The 21,337-nt window shown below is 44.5% G+C and overlaps 1 long non-coding RNA gene across 1 annotated transcript; it reads left to right on the top strand.

The window, feature by feature from the left end:
- Positions 1-399: 399 nt before the first annotated feature.
- On the top strand, positions 400-20,855 carry LOC133265786 (uncharacterized). The gene is made up of 5 exons (XR_009742110.1): positions 400-1,298; positions 2,324-2,393; positions 3,424-3,576; positions 13,856-14,008; positions 20,699-20,855. It is a non-coding gene; the product is annotated as an uncharacterized LOC133265786 (long non-coding RNA).
- The last annotated feature ends 482 nt before the right edge of the window (positions 20,856-21,337 follow it).

Below are 21,337 nucleotides of genomic sequence, written 5' to 3'. Positions count from 1 at the left end.
TCTTGACTTTTTTCTATAGTTGGCTTGAATTTCCAAAGCATTACAATTTGCAATTACTATTCTTTAATTGTATTATAGCAGGGAATGTCCCCAGCTTGGTGCTGTCCAGCCTCAGGAGAGGTGGGAGCTGGATCTCAGCTCCTGGCATGCTTCGTATTGGGCTGAACCAAACCCAGACGTGGACACCCATAAATTCTGGGAAAGTCTGGTTCTGAACTCTGTGGCTTGGACTCCTCTTTAATTACAGGTCACTGGTAAAGCTGGTTGGAAAATGTTAAATATATTCTCTGCAAAAATGGTTGTTCAGTTAAATTTTTTGCACAGATTTCATTCCTTGATTATTGTATCCTTTTATTGAGGTCTCATATGTATTTACTTGCCCATTTTTTCCCTCAGCTTCCTTTTTTCCAGTAGAGGCGTGGATGAAGTGACAGAAAATCAAAACCTTCGTGTGTATTTTTGTCCAAAAACTTGGAAAATTCCAACCAAAACAAAGCAGCACTTTACCCAAGAGCCATTTTTGTCAATGAAGCGCTCTGTGAAAAACCAAACTAAAACCAGCCCTGGTCCACAAAGCTAAACTGGCTGCACCGCATCCACAAAGTGCTGTGGGAGAAGCTACCCCAGCCCTCGCCCACCACCCCTATACCCGGGGCTGTTGTCCTCTGCTGAGAGACCCCACCACAGGCTCTGCTGGCCTCCTCCCAGGTATCTGGGTGGTAGCTCCACTTCTTCCATGTCTTCAAGGCTGGAGAAAGTCGTAGTTGCGGCTAATGCAGTGCCCAAGCACAGTGAGCTAAGTGGTGCTGTGCTCGGGAGGATGATCCAAGCAGGCAGATGTTCCCGGGAAGTGAAGGGTGTGGAAAGAGAATTTCTGCAGCACGTCAGTGGAAAAAGGATTAAAATCAAAAGAAGAAAATGAAGGCCAAGTGTCTTAAGCAATGGTGCTTCCTGCAGAGCCAAACAGTGAGGGCAACCACCCCTGGGAATTGATGATGTAGAAGTGCTCTCCTACCGGAGGAGGAAGCAAGGAAGTGGGAGGAAGCAAGTCAGCAAGGAAGGCCAATGCTTCTGAGTAGCTTGACCCACATCCCATTGAAGTCTGCACTTTATTATTAGAATCATTATTATTTGCATTGTGGTAGCATCAAGTGGCCCCAACTGGAAGAGAGCCTCATTGTACTAGGCACTAAACAAACACAGAATAAGCGACACTCCCTTCCCCATGGGATTTGCTGGCAAAGAAGACACACAGAGGGCTGCAGAGGACAGGAAATTATCATTTACTGGCATTCACTGTAAGTATAACGGCACTTCTGTGCTAATGAGACTGTCTCCCACTACCCTTATTCCTATCTAGGGCCTGATCCAAAACCTGTTGGAGTCAGTGGAAATGTGAACTTGAATACAGCACAAAAAAAAACTCATTTATTACACTCCCTTCCGGATGTGTGTCCACACAGCTCCTAAATAAGCAAGAATTCTGGTTTCCAACCACCACTGGCTGAATAAAGATGCAGCCTCGAGACAGAGCAAGGCCAGGGAGATGTGCTCCCAGGCCTCCTAGAGCTGGCAAAATCTAATTTTAGGTTCATCAGCCTTGAAAAAGTTCATTTAAAGACTGACTCAGGAGGGAAAAGCTACTGTGCAGCTGTGCAGAGGCCATGCATGAAGATCATAAGCCTCTCTGATTCCCCCAGCCTTCAGCTTTCTAAGCTGGAGATTACTAGAGCAGGCTCAGAAGGGAAACTTGAGCTAGGTCCAAGGTTCTAGGTTCTCCCTGGATTAAGGTCACTTGTTTTAAAAATTAATCATTTTCAACATTTTCTATGCAGGTGGCTGGAGTCCCTGTGTACATCCCCAGGGAAAGCAGAGTAGGAAAGCATATTCTTCAGGCACCCGAATCCCAAATACAGCCCTTGTGCTGCCAGATATGTGACAAATAAATTGTTCCAAATCATGCCTTGTTCATCCTTCTATGTTGTTCAACTGACTAGTACCAGAAGTCCAAGTCTGGTAAGTGATGAGCACTTTGAAATCCATTCAAAATGATGGGAGCTACAGAAGTGTAGCATCACATGTGCTGGTGTCCCAGGAAAGGTGACTTGAGTGCAGGCAAACACAGCAGCTTCTGCCCAGGTTTGTGGCAGCTCTGAGAAGAGGAAACTCTCTAGACAGTAGTTCAGAGAGGTGTGGGCAGGGAACCATTTGTGGGCAGAGACAGAAAAGCAAGACATCTTTTCCAGCCCAAAGTGACCCCTGACCCTTTTCGATGTACACAAGGTATCTACTCTCTGACTTGAATGATGCTTCTTTTTCACAGGAGGGCTTATTTTGGTACTGAAGTGTCAAAATCAAGCATTCAAAAGGTGATGAAGTCGAGTGCTCAAAAGGTAAGAAATGCCACTACGAAAGAAGGATGCTCACCCAGTCTGTGTGAACATGTATGCCCTTAAGTTACAATGTCATCTTCTACCATATGACTGCACAGTTTTCCTCATAGGGCTTCTGTCTCTTTCCATGCACAAACTTGCTTAGTGAACCATTATTCAACCTCTTGCTCTTCCTTGTTGTGCAATGTGTGGCCCCGTGCCTTATTTACTGCGCACCATTCAAATCTGCCATGAAGACAGAATTATTCACTTCCTTATGAGCTCTCTCAGGGCACTGATGACAAGCATTAGCAAATTTATTTGTCACTGTTCCCCTGTGAGATGTGGGGGTGGTATAATGGTATAATGCTGGGTTTATAGATGACATTTGAGGCAGAGAAATCAAGTTCAAGGGTATTCGCCAGTTCTGGCTATGGACATGATGCGTCTGTGATCGTAGTCCCACGCAGTGCCGGAGCTTCTTGAAGCCCCACTGTCTTCAGATCCAGTTGGGAGTCAGGAACTTGGTGAATGGAGAATGTGTATTTACTGACCATCTGGGAATTCTTTATTGAAGTGACTTGCCTAATTCTGCTCAGCAGTTCTGTGGCAGAGGCAAGGATTTTGCTGGCGTTGTTTCCAGGTCAGTTTTCAGCTGCATTAACTGGTTCTCTTTCTAATTTCCTCCATAATTTACCACAAGCTTCCCACCTCCTGCAACAGGTTATAGCCTCCATCACCCTGCAGTCCTTATTCATCCCTTAATAGGGTCTTGCCTGCCTGCTGATAGAAACTGAGGGGAAAACAAGGACATGGTAATATAATTTGTAGTAAATGGTTTTGTGGGGGCCACAGTAGGATAACACAAACAGGTCATCAGGTTTGTGTCTTCTCTGGTTCCTTCCACAACTCCTGTTCATGTCCAGTTTTGTCTTTCTCCCCACTCCCCTTCTGCATGTATCTCCTGTTCCATGCTCTAATGCACAGCCACTCTCTTCTCTCCAGCACTGGCATCTGTTCCCAGTTTCGTTGACCCAGCTTCATTCTGCAGGTTGCCACAGCTTCCAGCTCCTCTCCATGTGTAGTGCACAAGGCCATTGGACCCACACTGCCTGCAGCACCCATGAGCTGCAGTGGCAAAGCCAGCTCTGATGAGTGCTGGGCTAATACCTGCTCTGCCAGATGAGGCCACCACGGACCACAGGTGAGCGTCCACCAGGTACCTTCTGAGCACTTCCACACTGCAGTTCTTCTTAGTTTTGTGATTTGGCAAACTTGAGTGATTTTTCTTTTCCCCCAGAAATAGCTCCCTTCCCTTGCCAATTTTCAGGCTTCTCTTCAGGAGAGGAAGGATGATTCTCAGAGGAAATGTCACTGAGTTGTTGTAAAAAAGGCAGAAGAACCTCTTTTACTCTGCCCTCGTTTCAGAAATGGCTGAATGGTTTCACTTGAGTTAATTTAAATCAAAAGAGTGAATAAAACCTCAAGGCAAACCAGAGGCTATGGCAGGCCTTTGAGATGAAATGTTCGACTCAGGTGATGAAAGTTTGGCAAAGATTGCAGCAAGCCTTAGTATCGAGGCTGAGCTACAGCATTGACTGTAATAACTGCATTTCACTCAGGCAGACTGCAGTGACCTCACACTGTTCTGCAACCAAAGAAAGTGAGACGAGACAGTGATATTAAAGGTATTAAATCATTAAAGATTGCAGAGGTGGTAATCTTTGGTTCAAAGAGTTAGCACGCTCTTGTGCTGCCAGGTGGAGATGGCTGAAGATAGGGCTGAGCATTGCATCCATCAGCAGGTACACTGCCGTGCCTGTGACTGTGCTGAGAGAAAGCTAGAGCACGTCTTTGTAGCTCTTTCCTTTCATTTCTCAGGGTGGATTTCTAGGTGTGGAAGTGGTTTATAAGAAAACCAGAATCACTCCTATGTATCTTTAAAAAATAAACTGGTTTTAAAGGGGAAAGCTTTTTTGCAGAAGCAGGGATGACTTGAGTCAGGGACCTGTGTGATGTGATCCCTGAAGTGACAGGTTAGTGAAGGAAATGTAGAACAAGTTCTGTCTTGAAAAAGGCAGTGGAAGTCGGGGAAGAGGGCATGTTATATCTGAAGTTCTAACCCGGTGGATGATGCCATGGCAAGGTGAGTGTTCCAGTAAAGTGGGATCTGTCTGGCTTATCCAGGAGGCTCTTTCCACAGCCAGCCTCAGATGTCAGGAGGGGAGCGGCTCTTGCCTTCCTTACAACCCTCACGGTGACCTACTTAGTGTTTAACAGGCTGCTGGCGACGCGCTTCAGCTGCATGAACCAACATAAACCAGAGATCAGTCAGGACAGAAACTCAGATGTGATAAAAGCAAACGGTCTCTAGGCTCAGGATTTACCAGCACGGGTCTATATTCATTACCGATGGCACTTTTTCTAGTGACAGATACTAATCACATTGGTCCTTGATCCTGCAGATTCCCTCAGTGCCATTCTGTGCTCTCCTGTTGATGTTAATACATGCTCCTTAGTTCAGCTTTGCATCAGCACAGCTCTTTGCCCATGCACATGCTTTGGGACAGGTAGGATTAGTACCCAGCAGCTCTTTTTAATTGCTGTGCAGTTAAGGAAGTACTCATAAGCAGATATATATCACTTGTAAACTTTTAGTCTAAAAAGTCTTGTTTAGAGAACAGAGTAACAGTGATCCCCTAATATAATATATTTAAACATCATGATAAAAATCCTCTCTGGAGAATCTGACAACACACTATTCCACCAACGTAATAATGGATGGTTTTCTTCTTTCAAATGCCTTGCCATTAAAATCTAATGAGCAATACTTACTTTCACTCTAAACTTATTTTTCTCCTTGACAGATTGGATACTTAGTTTGGATTTGTTAACATAGCTAGTCATAAAAATGTCTGCTTCAAAGAAAATGATAGATACTGTCCTGAGGAAATTGGGCTTTGATGCCTTATTTGATTTCCATGGCAAAATAAGTTCATAATTTCTTGTTTGGAAGAAATGAACATGGAAGTGCTACACAAAGCAAGCTAATAAGCTCATGCCCCTTTTTATTTGCCTGGAATTTAAGTTTACGTCAAGCAGAACATATCGTGTAGTTCAGTACTGCCCTAACTCAGGACTGTACTTCTTAACAACAGGGGGTTCATTTGTGGGATTTCTGATCTAGCTTTAGATGTTTGCAGGACTTTCCACCTTCTAATCCTTCATAGCGGTACAAGGAGTAACCAGAAATGAAATTGTGACTAAGGCTCACATCTTTATGTAGAGGTTATTTATGGCATCACGCATCTTAACCAAGTGTCTGGTAAATGTCCTTTGTAGTGTTTCCAGTTCTCACGGTTTTACTTTGAATCTCACAATATTCATATTTCTCTTAACCTTTCAGTTTCCTTCCCCAAATGATCTCTGTCCTTAATTTGGAAAGGGAAGACTCAGCTTGTGAATTCTCATGCTCCAAGACAAGCACACACTTATTTTTAAGCAGAAAACAACACAAGTTACAAGGAAGGAGGGATGAGCCTCACTGACGATTTTTCTTACATTCAATTTGTCCTTCCTCTGACAAACTCAGACTCTCTTAGAACAGTCTCTGAGCTCTTGCCAGGCTTTATGCTTCAAGAGCAAACATTAGAGGAAAATCTCCTTGACCCCCCTAGTGCTGTGGTGCCTCATGGGTTAGTGTGTTGTTAAGAGCTACAGCAGAGAAACAAAGCGAGTGATTCAAAGACCTGCAAGAAATATCCACAGGGAAAAAACTGCTGAGCAAGGACATTCAGAATTCCTCTAGCATCATTTCCTTACAACAGCTGCCATCCCAACCCTCTTCTCCAAAGCTGAGCTGCAGCACCTACCCAGGAGCCTTTTCCTAGCTCCGACAAAGGTATCAGGCAACCACCTGATACTTGAAGACACTGAGATCCCCTGGAAAAGAAAAAGCAGACCACGAATAGACGGCACGAACCCCTACAACGTCGCAGTAAGCATTTTCTAATTTACTCCAACGCCAGAAGATGATTCACCACAGTGTTCCTGTTGCATAATCTTCCCCACAGCTCAGGAGAGTGAAACTAGAAAACCAAAGGTCTCGCTGGGCTTTCAGTGACATTTCTGTTTAGACTGAACTTTCAGCTAGGAAAGTGTGAGTTTTTCTCTGATGACAAAGGAAGGGGAGCTGATAGAGTAAGGTGTTGTTTCAGAAATGATAAATTACTGAATGTACCAGATTGTCATCTCCCTTGTCCTGGCGTAAACCCCAAGCCAGACCATAGGCTTCATTTGCCCTTCCTGACTTACACACAGGTCTTGTTGCAATGACATTCTGATCCCTGAGAGATCCAGATTAAACTATGCCAGGTCCTGCAAGGCTTGGTTATCAGGGTGGAAGGTATCGTGGGGTTCCCCCCACCCCAGACCTTTCAGTGGCAGCAGGAGGTCTGGAAACTCCAGGCACATGTTTGCTCTGCCTGAGCATTGTGCACATGGTAGGTCCAATGGTTTCCAGAAGCATCAGGCTTGCTGCATGCCTGCAGGATCTCCTGGATGTGCAGTAGCCCCGGGCATAAGGGCAGCTGCCAAACTGCCTGTGTATTCCCTGGGAAATTCCACTCAGGCAGCCACTTGATGGAGAGAGTGGGGAGAAGGCAGTAAGAAAGCAGCGGGCAGCAAGGATTGCTACTTCAGAGCCTCTGAGAGGTGTCACAGCTGTACAGCTGTGTGGTTTAGGGCCCCAATCTACCCTTTTATTCCTTAAAATCAAGTGAATTTGTGAATACTGCACATCTTCAAAGGAATGTCAGGCTGAAGACTACATTCTTGCTGGGCTATGTTATCTTGGGTTAGTGACTGAGTGCCAGGCATATTTCTGTGCTGATTTGGTGAATACTGTTTCAGAAGAGCCAGTGTGAGCAGCACATGAGTCCTCCACACCTCAGCAACTTTCTGCTGTCTGTTAAACCAGAGTGAACCAGGTTAGTTCCTCCTTCAGCACATCGTTACTACAGGCAATGTCATTTCTTCCCCTCTCTGTTGAGAGCAGAAAAAAATCCCTTTATTCAGAGAGACTGGGGGTAGTTCTGGTTTTCTCAGCATTTCTGTGGCATTTACCACAGGTTGGACAGGGCTTTAAGCAACCTGCTCTAGCGGAAGGTGTCCCTGCTCATGGCAGGGGGTTGGAACTGGATGAGCTTTAATGTCCATTCTAACCCCAACCATTCTAGGATTCCCAGTTTTACCGTATTTCACATCCCCTCCCTCCAGTTGATACGGGGCACGTTCTAAATGAGCTGCCATTTGCCAGTTTGTGGTACAGCTAAGAGATTTGCTGAGCACTTGTCTCAAATGCCCTTTTCAGGAGGGACGGGTGCTGCTCAGCACAGCCTTGGCTCTGCAGGTGCGTGGCCCTGACTCACGGGGCTGAGCTGTCTCTTTCCTGCAGCAGGAGAATCCTCCTCCTGGCTCCCGGCCCCGTGCTCTGCCCTCTTGCCAGGTCTGGACGTGCTGCCTGCCTATGAGGCTGTATCTAAAGCATTCATGGCCTCGGCTTTGAGGAGGAAAGTGGGTGATCCGCAGGTGATCAGCAACAGCTGCTGTCAAAGGCTATGGGGAATCCCGAAACTAAAGAGGCTTTAGGGTTTGAAAACAAAAGGACGGACTGAGGGCAACCTCAGTCAAATGGAGAACACTGTGAGCCTTGTGTTAAGGTTAGTGAAATGAAGGTTCCTTGCGTTTTGCCGGCAGAGACCACAAACCCAACAGGCAGCTGCCTGTGGGTGAGAAAGGGCTGCCTGACTCACCACCTCTGAACACTTCTCCGTGCCACCATGGGAATGAGAGCAGAGAGCTGAAGCAGAGCTTTATCCCTACGAGCAAGGGTGGTGAAGCTGAAGTTGGAGCATATGCCAAAAAAGGGAACAAAAACTCATCAAGTCAACCACAGCTGTGGCTAGAGAAGGGAAGATGGGGTTTCACAGCCTCTCTCTTCTAACATGAGGACTGCATACCATGGGGAAGGAGGGGTAACCCACATCACTCCCATCCAGGCATTGCCTCTTCTGTGGCTGGGAGATAGAGCCTTGCAGCATGACTCCCCCATCCTGTTACAATCACGGCCCCTGGCAGCAACGTAGCCACACAGTTGTGTTGTTTGGATAAGGATGGGGATGAAGATCCCTGCCAGCAAGCGAAGTGTAGGTGCCTCCTACATCCCTAAAACTGTTATATTAAATGGGAAGTCATCCATGAGCAGTGAGCAGAATAAAAACAAACTGGGCGCATTGGTGGAAATAGAGGTTTTAGTTGATAGCCTTAACGGAGATAAAATCTAGGCCAGTGTTGGTGGAGATGATGCTAAGAGAGCACACAGGGCTTACAGGTCACACTGAGGACCTCGGCTGCATGATACAGCAAAAGAGAAAATACAGATACACATTTAGAAGCTGAGAGGCCATAATTCATACCATAATTTATTTGTATGTTGTGCTTAGTGTCATACACTGAAGATTTCACCTAAAGAATACAGCTTTCCCCTGTGCTGATGAGCAGGGTGGTGTCACAGTTCACTCGGAGATAGGAAGTTGGTTTGGAATGACAGAAATACCCAAAAGGGAACGTTCTAAATCACAGACATTCTGCATTAAAATACTTGTGGCATTTTCAAGATTCAGGAGGAAGAAAATGTGTTCAGAACTGCTGAAGGACTGGTAATCTGCGATGCCAAGTCTCAGCTTGAAGCAAGTATTTATTGAATGGTGTCTATAAGGTTATAGAATGGTGCCAAGTTACAACCATATAACCAAGTTATAACCATATAACTATGGCAAGTTATTGAATGGTGTCTATAAGGTTTCTAATGGAAAGGTTGGCACCACCTTAACTGCAGTAACATTGGCAGGGGCTGCTGTGACTCTGATCCTAACAGCAGCCGTGGCTGCAGAAATGGGAAACAGCCTCTTGTTTGTTCCTCTTTCTGAAGCAGAGAGGGCATATGTGCTGCCCATGGCACAACCCCTTCTTCCTCTTGTATCCTCTAATTTGTCATCTTTAATATCCTGTTCTAACTGGAAGTTAAGATTTTAGCTAAATAATGCTGCCCACACACTAGGAGGATGAAACTGAAGTACAGCACGGACTGCACATTGTAAACTTTATGTCCTGCAAAACAAGTATGTGTTTTAGAATGCCCTCAAATCATTCTAAATCAGAAAAAAAATATAAAGATGTTTCAGTGTTTTGATGAACAAAGGCAGATTTAAGCATACACCTGATTTATTTGCAACATTTGTGCCCAAAGCCTGCTCCAGAAGTGTTACAAAATGTTCCCTTTTAGAGAAGATCTTTCAGAGAATTCTCTTTTCAGAGCCTGATGTTAATCCTACCTTAATTCATTACAGGCTAGACTTTGCCACTTCCATTAATGCAAACCCATCCCTTCACATTGAGCTGAAAATAGCTAAAAGTCAAAACCTAATTTAACTCTTAAAATGAAAAGACTGTTTGGAGCGATACATTACCAGGGAGTGTAGGCTTTGCAGAGCATGTTTTCTGTTTTATCTGTGTTAACTGCTGTAGCATTCAGGCCTCTGACATGCATTGTTCACTGGAAATGAAATTGCACACTGTCATAACAGTCTATTAACAGCACTGAATTTCTGCAGAACTTCACCTCTTTTCTAGAAGATAACATCTCTCTTTCCTTCCAAGGATAAAATAGCTTCCTCTCTTGCAGCAGTACATATAATGCTGCTATTGCTTGATGGGGATGTCAACTTCCCTTGACTATTAAGGAGAGGGGAAATGTCTTTGTTACACATTTCTGTTCTCCTTTTATCCTCTTCAGAGAGGCCCCCAGCTCAATCTAAACAAAATAAAGCCAGGGTATCATTTAAAAACAAAACCAGTTTGAGAACTCTTTGATCTCCCTGACTTCCTGTTAAATATACAATCGGCTGTCTCTTTACATCCTCGACCACTACAGATCTGATTTTCTCTACCGTTTATGTTGTCTTTGGCACTACACAAAATTAACATAGCACTAGCTAGAAAATCTCTTAGGCAAAGAAATTCAGCTCCTTCTCAGCTTCGCCTTTGCCTTTCTGTGTCCTCCTCTTTTCAGCCCTCCCACCCACCTTCCCATTTATGTAGGAGGACCCTGAGGTTTCTCCATCTCTTTTGTCTCATTTTTGTCTCATTTTCACATTGAGAACAGAAAGCCACTGGAATAATTTCCCAGGGAAGTGGGGGACTCCCCAACATTGGACACCGTTAAGATTCAGCTGGACAGGGTGCTGGGCATTACCTTAACCAAGGTTATGCTGTTCTACAGTCTAAATCATGCTTTGCTTAGAAATGTTGGACCAGATGGTCCTTGAGGTCCCTTACAACCTGGGATTCTAGGATTCTGTGATTCCATGCTTCTATGATGTTGTTGAACTCCCTATTTTCCATCTCTCCATCCTCACTCCATTATAATTTGAACAACTGGTTGCCTTTTTTCTTTTTCCTTTCTTTTTTTGTTCTTCTTGAGGGGGTGAGACAGGGTGGAGGGGAATGAGGCAGTTTGCTGTCAACTTTCTATTCCTTAAGCTTATCTCTCAACTGTCCAGTGTTCATCAGTTCTGGCACGTTAATGACTCACGCAACATATATTAATTATTTAGGCTTAGAAGGGAGTTATATCTGATATAGATGAATAGATGTTCAGGTATTTAGGTCTTAATGTATTTGTGCAAAACACTGCACATAATCTATTGAGCTATACAAGTAGCAACAGGAAGCTTAACACTCTATACTGGCAAACTGTTGATTCGGTATCTTCCAGATTTAATTACATTGAAGAAAACCAAACCATTGTAGCTTTAAGGACTAACTGCTCCCTTAAGTGCAACATCTGAAGCAGGAGAAATGCTCGCACACAATGGAAAGACACATCATGTTGCTCCATGCACAAATCAGATAAATCGTTCTCTAGCTTTAGCGACAGCAGAGACAAAAGGCTCTGTCTCCCACGTTGTGGCAGCAACATCTGGGTGGCTGCCTTCAAATTTCTCCCCTTACTTGAGGCCTCCTTGTGTTCAAACAGCAAGAGGAAGAACATAGTTCCACACATCTCAGGTAGCACCAAAACTGGCCAAGGCCTGAAGGAGGCTGTGAGAGCATGATGGACACAGGTTTTGACATGTCAGTGCAAAAAGGGGGAATTGAGTTTGCATGCATCATGGGGAGATTTGCTGTCACAATAACAGATCTCATGGGACTTTGAGTGGCTGATCAGAGAATTATTTTGTAACTTGCCTGGTTTCCCTTCTTGCCCAGAGGTGTTTTATATAATGAGTCCAATATTACATAAAATGAAGGGCCCAGAATATCAAAACAAATTGCTACGTACCACAGTCCCACTGTTACCAAGTACCAACCCAATGCAGAGCAAAGGCCAAACTCTCATCTGACCTAACTCCATTCAAACCCTGCCTTGTGATGCAGCAGCTTTGTGTTCCTCCTGCCTTGTAGAGTTCTCATAACCCCAGAAGCAATGGCCCTTTTCAGGGCCTTTTTCCTCCCCATAGAAGCACAAACCAATGATGAAGAAATTACTTTGATAATGGATCTTCTCCCCTGCTCACAGCACCCTTATAGCCTCCTCTCCCTTGACCCCAACCCCTATTTTAGTAACTAGTGGAAACCACTGACAACTGAGCAATGTGTAAAAACCACCCTCCACTTGATGCCAGGCTTCAGACCTGAGAGAACCTCACGTTTCAACTCAGTAGTCTCTAAGGAAAACTCATAACTCTAAGGACTGTCAGAAGAAACCAGAACTGAGCTGACTAATTTCAAATGTGCCTCAGTCTCCACCTCAGGAAGCTTGGTTAAGATTTTCAAAAACAAGCCAGAAAACACATGCAAAACCAAACCCAGAAATGGGAGTTGGACGAGGCCATCTCTGTACCCTTTCATTGCAAATGTAGTTTCTAGCCTGGCTTCCTTTCTTTTGGAGATGGTGCATCTCTTTGGAAACAGTCAGTTCTGTGAACCTTTGTACCTCTGGTTTGCCATTACCACATCTGGTCAGGAAGAGCGATGGTAGGGGAGAGGAGTTAACCATTTCTCTTTCATTGAGTCAGCCTCATTAAAAGAGGTCAGCCATGAGGTCATTGCCTATAGACCTGAGCAGAGATATGGGCCCATTTACTAAACATAGGCTGTATCTAGCAGCACATTCAATATCCTGTAAGTATATAGTACCGTGCAATTTCTGGCTGAAGTGATCGTTACTAATATTTTCTGTACCCTCTTCCTTTGAGCAGTTCATCTACATGACTATAAAGGTGAAGTGTTCTGGGCTTAGGCCATAACAATTTATGCAGTATTAAAGTGATATTGAAATATATACACTTTTTTCTTTTTTATGTGAATGCATATGATAGAGCAAGGGGTCAATGGATGTTTAATAACTGAGGTATAGCATTCTGGCTTTTTTAACACGGGGATCTTCAAACACTTTAAGGACCCTGATTTCTTGCCTGTAATGCATTTTGGCTCAGGCCCCCCCAAATTAAGAAGCCAGTTCTCTTTTACCAGCTCCCTCTTTCCTCTGTAGGCGTAAATTACATTTTACTTTCTCTAAGTGGGGAGCTGCAAACAACTCTGGTGCCTTTGGGGTAGGCGGGGAAAAGAAGTATTGCTGATTCTAAATAAAAGTTACTTGTCAGATCAACCTTGATAGCAGAGATAATGAGGGTGATCACATGGGAATATAGATTCAGGGTTTAGTTTAATCATCGTTCCGTGTCAGCTGCACTGATCCGGTTCCGCATGACTAAGTCAGATAAATGTTAGGTAACTGAAATTCTCTCTAGCCTCCTTACTTTGCACTCCCCTCTCCAGCACCCACAGTATTTGCTTCAGTGATTTTAAAACAGGTCCTATAAAGGACATCTATAAGTGCTGATAAGTAAACAGAGGACAGACTTTTCGTGAAGACGTATCTGAAGTTAAGCCACGAAAGGAATTTCTAAAGGCAAAAAGTGAGGTCATAAAAATCACATGTGCCTTTGAAAAGCTCTATCAAGGCTGTACCCAGGTGTCTAAATTGGCTTCCATTAACTTCACAGGGGCTCTTGAGTGCTGAAGGATGTGATTTCCAGTTCTATCCCCGACACAGGGGTGGGGGGGGAAGACCATCAATGCTGAAAAAGTTGCTCTTTGATACATTACAAAAATCCCTGTAACCAGTGATGTGGCATTACAAAACCTCATATCAAAACCAAGAAGAAGCCTTCTGTAGGCAGCCTTGAGCTTTGGTTTGAAATCTTGATACAGATCCAAATTATGCTGGTTAGCTCATCCTAAAAGAAAGAACAAATAAGTGCAGGATCCCAACATGTTACAATAAAACAGCATTTGAGGTTTCCTTAATTTGTTTGGTATCTCAGGTAAATTCATAATTAATTGTATTTTCTCCACAGCTCTGGTTTCTTCTGCACCGTTCCTACCTCTCACAAGTTTGCTGCAAACCTTGCACAGGTGATGCTTCTTAAAGCCCTTAACTCCCATATAATTGCATCAGAACCTCAGCCTTGGTTTCCTTTCATCTCATCCTTTATGTGGGCCAAGACAAGGTAAGAAACATGAACCCTTTGAGATGCAAAAACAGAAAACTGCATTATTATTTTAATTTGTTACAATTTCAAGGCCATTTGATCATACATTAAGGTCTTGACTTGGGAGTTTGGAATGCTTGCATTGGTAATTCTGCCTTTAGCCCCCATACCAAGTACTGTGTGCTTAAACTGAATTTGATGTGAGTTTAGTTTTAGTTTAGGGCAGTCTGCCCAGATTTCTTTTCCCTCTGCTGACAGGCTTGGCAATGCTTTAGCAGGGCCCTGAGTGTGTTTCAGCCTCACTAGCAAAGAGCCCTCACACAAAGCACTTGATTTCCCCCCAGAACAAATAAACAAGGAGTAAACATCCCTCCTCTCACACACACGGAGCAGGAGCATTTCTTTGTGATTCTCTTCCCCTTCTGTGCCATTCCTGTAGCCTAAAAAGGGGTTGAGCTTTATGGAAACTTTACATAAAAGCAAAGCTGCATTTTTTGCAATAGTAAGCACCCAGAAAAAGACTTAAAGAAAAAAGTAAACCCAAGGTTTTTGTATGTGTGGACTCTTTCCAGTTCAGCTGTGTTTGAGGATCCCCATATCAGTGTGACTGTGCTCTCTCCAAAATGCAGTGAAACCCCCAGCAGAAAAGAATAGGCGTTTTGTGATGGTTTTTTCCTTTTTTATGCCTTTTTTTCCTCTCCCCTCACCCCTGAAGAATGCACTTTCTTGGGTTACACATTAAGCTGTCAGGAGGCAAAATCAACACTTGGGATTCTACATGAAGCTTGAAAAGTTTCTCCACAAAGCATGGCTATGCAGAGCTTCTGCCATAAATCTTCAAGTTGTTTTTCTTATCTAAGCAAGCTATGTATCAATATTAACATATTATTCATGCACAAATAATTCCACACCTGACTGCTGCTGCCTCAAAGAGGATTCTTGATTCAGATGAGGATGACAGTCCCTTTGTGGGGCCTCAATTGCATTTCAGGTTAAAAGAATTAAAATGAAAAAGAGGGTAATGGCACGTCTTAATGAAGTAAACCTCAAAAATGAAGAAATAAGCAGCTTTTAACTGTTGGTTTTAATGTAGAGAAGCCACCAGATGAAAACTACTGGCTAAACTCTGTAGTAATTGCAATTAGTAAGCTCTCACTTGACTTTGGTGAGACAGGCCTGAGATTCAAAGCATTTGTTCTCTGGGGAGTGCGTGTACGTGTATGTACGGTATAAGCAGCCTCAAGCTCTGCCCAGGTTCAACATAAATGTTATAGCAAGCAGAGGGTGTCTGAGACACAGAGTTTCAATCTGGATGGGTGCTAGGGGAGCAGTGCCAGGGTGGGTTCTGCTACCCAAGGTTGTAGCTCTGTGGTGGGACCTCCCCTGCACAACATGTGAGTTTTTCACCAATATATTCCTTGAGAATCTCCCTTACGCACAAGAAGAAAGAGTATATTCCTTCAGAAGTGGATTCTTCCCGTAGAGGGTTTGACATGCCAGCAGTTGTGGACAAGAGGCCATTGCAAGTGGAACATGAGAAAACAGGGGCCTATTCATAAAAATAATATATTTATATTTACTTGTTAAAAGCCTTTGCTCAGGACCTTTTTTAAAATTCATCTGGATATGAAATGCCCACTTCAAAAGCCAAAATGAAGACTTTAACAGATGTGCCCTGGCAAAGAAAAGGGTGTAGGCACAGCAAGGAATTCAGAAGGGATAGACAGTTGTATATGGACACAGGAAAAGAATCTCAAATAAAACACTTGTGGCTGGGAGTTGGACTTTTTGTGTTACCTGTAATGAGCCTCTGTGTTTGGGGCTTTGGGGCCTGGCCTTTTCCTTTCTTACTTCTGGCTTCAGCTTTTTTTACTGGTGCTTTTTGTACCACAAGAGACTGTACAATTTTACGTGGACTTCAGTAACTCTAGCAGCCAGAGGATGGAAACGACTTACAAGGAGCAAGGTCCTTCTAACTGAGAGTATGGATCTTCTTTGAACCACGTGGCATACTTTAAAAAATACAAAACTGCAGGTTCAAGACTTGGAACAGGCAAGTGTGTGTGTGTGCAGTGTGTGAGCAACAGCCTGACAGCAGCTACTTGTATGCAAAGTCTTGGCAGTTCTGAGCATTTGCAGGTGCTGCCTCCCTGCAGCCCTGGGTGTTGAAAACATCCCACTCCATGCTGTCAGGATATCTGCATGGCCCCGTGGATGTCTCTAATAGGCAGCTTTATCTCCAGGTTAATTGAAATCATATTAATTTCAAGCTGTTAGCATGTTTGTAAAGATTAGATCAGGCCTTAGACAAGTGACTGTGGTTCAGCCCAGGGCTCAGCCTCAGGAGGCTTTTGTGTCCCTGCACACACCTCTCCTGTCCTCTGAGAGCTGTGCAGGGGAGGAGGCTGTGGTGTCCCCAGCATGAGGCTTTATTGTCTCTCATGAAACAACAAAAAACCTGAAACAACAGAACTATCCTCCATACTGTGGACTGCCATCCCCCATCACTTACTGGACATGAGTAAACCATGCTAAGAGCTAGCATAGAACGTATATTAAGATTTCAAAGCCAAGCCTTCAGTGATCAGGGGAATCCAGGATTAGGATTGCCCTTTTCGAAGCTCTGCTAGATGTGTGGTTTTCAGGAGGCCCTAAAGGGAAGTCCCGCTTTATTGAAGCAGAGCTCTCAGCAGCTTCCCGTGCAGCTGTGTGTGCCCTGCTGCAAACCTGACCCCAGGGGAGCAGCCAGATCTCCTGAGAGCAAGGGGCACACCATAAACATGCATCATCTTAGCTGAAGGTGCTTCATATCACATGGGAGCATTGTGTCAGAGAGGGGACAGCTCCAGTGTCCCAAGAGAGCACTTGCCTCTAACCACAGCACTGCCCTTTCTCTTCCTGAATGATCACCAAGTGCTGCCCATGTTGTAAAATGAGTAATGAGGGAATCTTACAGGCATCACTGGACAATTTCACTTCATCTTTAGAGTAGCTCTGTGTCCCAGGTGGGACATGAGGGTCTAGTGAAGGCCACTTGTAAATGTAAGTCAGGAGCAAAGAGGTCTTGCAGTGTAGGAATGGCCTACACTCTGCAAGAGTCCGTGGCTTTCCAGGGACATCAACTCCAGTTCAGGAGTGCCTCCACAAATAATTGCCAAAAATTGAGAGAGCGTATTAGAAGAAAGATCGCTCTGGACATGCTGCTGCTTTGTATTTTTTCCTTAGGCAAGAGGTACTGCCATAGTCACAGACAGGATTCTGGCTTAACTAGACCTTTGGTTGGAGGTGGTTCTGTGATTTTTACACTATGGAGCCTCTTGGAACAGGCAGGTGAATTAGCTTGTGACTCTTAAGTATTACGAATTTTCAACAAAGCAACTTTTTATTGTCTGTATATGTTTTCTCATATGTAGAGAAGAATAATTGCTGCACCCTGAAAGGGTTTGTCTGAGCTGTGTATTTCACAGTGCTGAAGTTAACTCTGAAGACATTAACTTAGGATGACCTTGTTTTTTTCATGACTCACACCAGAAGTTATTTTCCTGTAGGTTTGTTCGAGTGATTAAGATAGGTTTGCTTGCATATAAATGCTGTTCTACATATATATATATTACCTTAACCAAGGAAAGCTCCCACACTTTCCCTTGTTTATGCATACTGTATGTGACATAGATTCAAACTTAAATGTCGTAGCCCTTATTTACAAGTTAAGTTATGAATATAACCCAGTTTAAAACTATCTCCTCACTTTCACTGCCACCTATCTCACCCTCACCCTTTAGTGTGGCTGCTACTTATGCAACGTGGAGCAAGTGGAGTTGGGGAGGTCACAGCCCTCTTAGCTGTAGCTCTAATAAATCCTTTTTTGCTGTGAATTTCACAGGTTGTGCACCTGCTTCTCAGCTGTCTTGGTCAGTGTCATTGTCAAATTGCTTTCCATATACAAGTATGACCACAGAGGAAATTCTACTTAATATTTCAGTCAGGGAGTGAAAGAGCAATGGGGCAGTACATTAGAAGCTGGTTCTCAACCACTCCCTGATTTTCAGACTAGCCACAGTTGCATGTCAAGGCAGCCTGGGAGCTGTTTCAGCAGGCACCAGGCTCCCCTAAGACCTGTCTGTTGGCTGAGCATAGCCAGAGAGCTCTGGCCAGGCCTCCTCCAGCCCGCCTGTTCCAGCACGCCCCAGCGCAAGGGGTGTCGGGGAGAATGGTGGCAGGTGATGGAACTGGCTTCATCTCTGTCCCAAAATCCCTTGCTCCCTTCTTGCTGCTTGAAGGATATGAAGGGAAGATAAGGTGAAGCACAGAAGCTGTTTGTCAGTTTGAAGCTATCAAAAATACTTCTAATAAAGGTGCACATGTGCTTGTGTAAGCTTCAGCAAACACCTTGTTTCTCCTGCTCATTTTATATTGTTCCTGAATCAGAGCCCAGTTTTTCTCTTTGTGAAAGTAAAGTTTAAGTTTTGTTCCTATTCATTGATCCCACTAATAAACAAGGTACGTAGAGATTAACTTTACTAATTGTTAAGGTCTTAGTCTATTAGTAAAAGGTTTAGGAATGCAAGATAGCTGTAAAGGGTATTGTTTTTGTCTTCAAGTATATGAACCAAGTAGATGGTTTCCTCACATTACTGCAGACTATATACATGTTTGTTTTTCATTAAGGGCAAACCACAATTAGGACTGAACCTGTGCTCTACCTCAATGACTTTTAAAAAGCAAAGCAAAAACGATATCACAAATAAATGCATAAACTTATCCTGCCCAGAGGTGGCTTCCAAGACATCAGACGTTTTGTAAACCAGAAAACCAATCCAGACCATGCAAAACTGGGAGAGTCCTGTCTTTTCCTGCCCGTTAATTTTTCCACAAGGAGAGTGTCCAAAACTCTCTGAAATAAAGGATTACTGTGTAGGGGTTCAGAAAGTCAGATTTTCAGAGAACAGTTCATTCTGACAGGTAACCCCGGCAGGCACACAGGCTTTCCCATAAAATGTAATGTCCCTAATCTTGAAACTTTATTCTGCGTTCCAAACCCAAATGTTTGTTTGTTTTCAGTAGTGTTCAACAGTGCTGCTGTGAGTTTAGATCAGCGATTTAGTTGCCTATGCCTCATTTACAAGATTGTAAGCAACCTAGACTCAGTTTGGTTTAGTATTTAGCAAATTCTATTCGCCCTTTTGCCACTAAATCACTGTGCAAGTGTGAGCAAACCACTCGGCTCTTTCCCCTCCTTCCCCTTATTCAAATTTACCCAGTTGATTGCTTGCGATATGACTGTAACAGTGAAGATTAGCCATGAATATGTATAGAAAATTCTGGAAGCCTGGCTGAATCCAGGTCACAGCATGAATTCCGAGTGCAGAGATGGGATTTGAGTATTACTGCACACTTTCTGGATGAAAAAAGTAGGGAATGGTCCCCAGGATTTTCTAGCCGCAACAACTAGAAGGGAACAGGTAGAGTCCCCAGCAGAAATCCGCACTGAGATCACCCCGATGTAGTACTGACTTGCCAGGTCTGAGAAGGGTCCTTCATGCTCAGTCATCATCTTCTGGGCTTTTAGTTCCAAATGTGCTAGGCCAAGATAAAGAAAATGGAAAGAGATGACTTTAAACTTACCCACATTTAAAATGGTAATAAGTATTTATTGCTGCATGAAGAAATGTACTTCACCATCTGTGTTTCACTTGGTTCACATATTCAGGTTATTCTCTAAAGTTGTGAAAACCAAGATTTTACGTGAAAGTTCAGTTTCTGAACTGATCACCACCTATCAGGAGCTAAGCCTCTTCTGCAAACACAAATATACAGCAAGTCAGTCATTTAATCATCCTGCTTTTAGTGTAGTGAGTGTCAAAAATGTCCCGCATTGTTTCAGAGGTCTTGAGGAGCTACTTCCTCAAGTGATGCTGGGATCATCTACAGGGGTTCCACATTTCCCTACTTCAGGCATGTCAACCAAGGCAGCCAAAAACTGGGTCAGGGCAACGGTCCAAGATTTTAGTGGTGAGCCTCCAAAATTCAAGACACTCAGGGAATGCATGTTGGGAGTAATCTGAGAATGATGGAGAAAAAGGGGAAAAAAGGAGTATTTAATTTGTACAATATTGGTATCTCAGAATTCGGTCCTGTCAATTCAGACCAAAGCACAGTGTTTGTTTTAAACCCAAGTGAAAGCCAAGCCTCTGAGCCTCAGATGCTGTCTGAACTCCTAGGTTCCTAACTTGCCCCAGGGCAATCTGTAGGGCTGGCTGCTTGGAATCCGCAGGCACAGGAAGGTTTTGGATGCTGGCTTTCGAGGAGTCTCCCCACTGGGTTGCACTGGAACCTGGAATATGAGAATGTGGGTTGGCAAGAACCTGCGCGTCTGCGAGCTGCCGAGCGGCCCCGAGGCTTCCCGAGGGCGGGCTCACCATCATCCTTTCCGACAGGATGGAGACAACTGGGAAGTGCGTTTTGGGTCAAAACCGCACCATTTGGGAGCTGGGTCTCCCAAAACTCCTACCTGTTGTTCCTGGCCCACTGCTGCAAGGGGCTGTGGAGCAGATGGAGTTCACAAACATGAACTAGCCTCGGTGGAGGCCCGTGGTGACTGTGAGGTGCCCCAGCCACCTTGCTGCTTGCCTCAGCACCATTTTGGGGTGGTTTGTCAGAGAACTGGAGCCCTGCGGAGCTTATGGATTGAATTTACCTGTTTTTTAGGGCCTGGGCCTTCTTTCAGTGTGGAGGGAGCGATGGTAAAGTCTGGCAGCCCACGTGTGTGCAGCAGGAAAGAGAAACTGGAAATTTACCTGGATGCCTCCCTGAGTCAGCCAAACCCGAAGCATCTCCACAACACACCTAGATCTGAACCCATTGACAGAAACATTCCGTCTGAGCAGGTCTGGTGGTAAACATCTCCAGGGAGTCATTTGTGCCTGATACGGGGCAAACATTATGTGGGTACCCAGTGCTAGGGGTGGAAAGTTGAGGGAATGGAATAGAAAATGCAAGGGTTTGAAGCAAACCCTGCTGATTGTTTGAGCACGACTTGACCAGGTTGTGTTCAGCTACCTCTGTGTGGAAAAACACCTTCCCGCCCAGAGAAACAACTGTGGTGTGGGGCTGCATCCATCCCACCCTGCCTGAGGACCCTTCACTAAGGGGGGCTTTGTCACTTGGGTTTATATTCGCTGATTTCCCGTTCGATTGGGTTTGTCTCAGGCTCCTGATGTTGCTCATGGGCTTCCACGGCCCCGAGGAAGGGTAAACCCGCACCAGGGGCCGCGGCTCCCCCTCAGGGGGCTTTCCCGCCCTGCGCTCTGAGGGGGCGCGCGGCGGGAAGGCCGCGAGCGCCGCTGA

This window comes from Pezoporus flaviventris, unplaced genomic scaffold, assembly GCF_033815535.1.
Source record: "Pezoporus flaviventris isolate CSIRO_AGI_PZ_B2104156 unplaced genomic scaffold, CSIRO_AGI_Pfla_v1 ptg000006l, whole genome shotgun sequence".
Taxonomy (NCBI): domain Eukaryota; kingdom Metazoa; phylum Chordata; class Aves; order Psittaciformes; family Psittacidae; genus Pezoporus; species Pezoporus flaviventris.
Note: the sequence above shows the minus strand (reverse complement) of the source record. Positions and strands in the feature narration are given on the sequence as shown.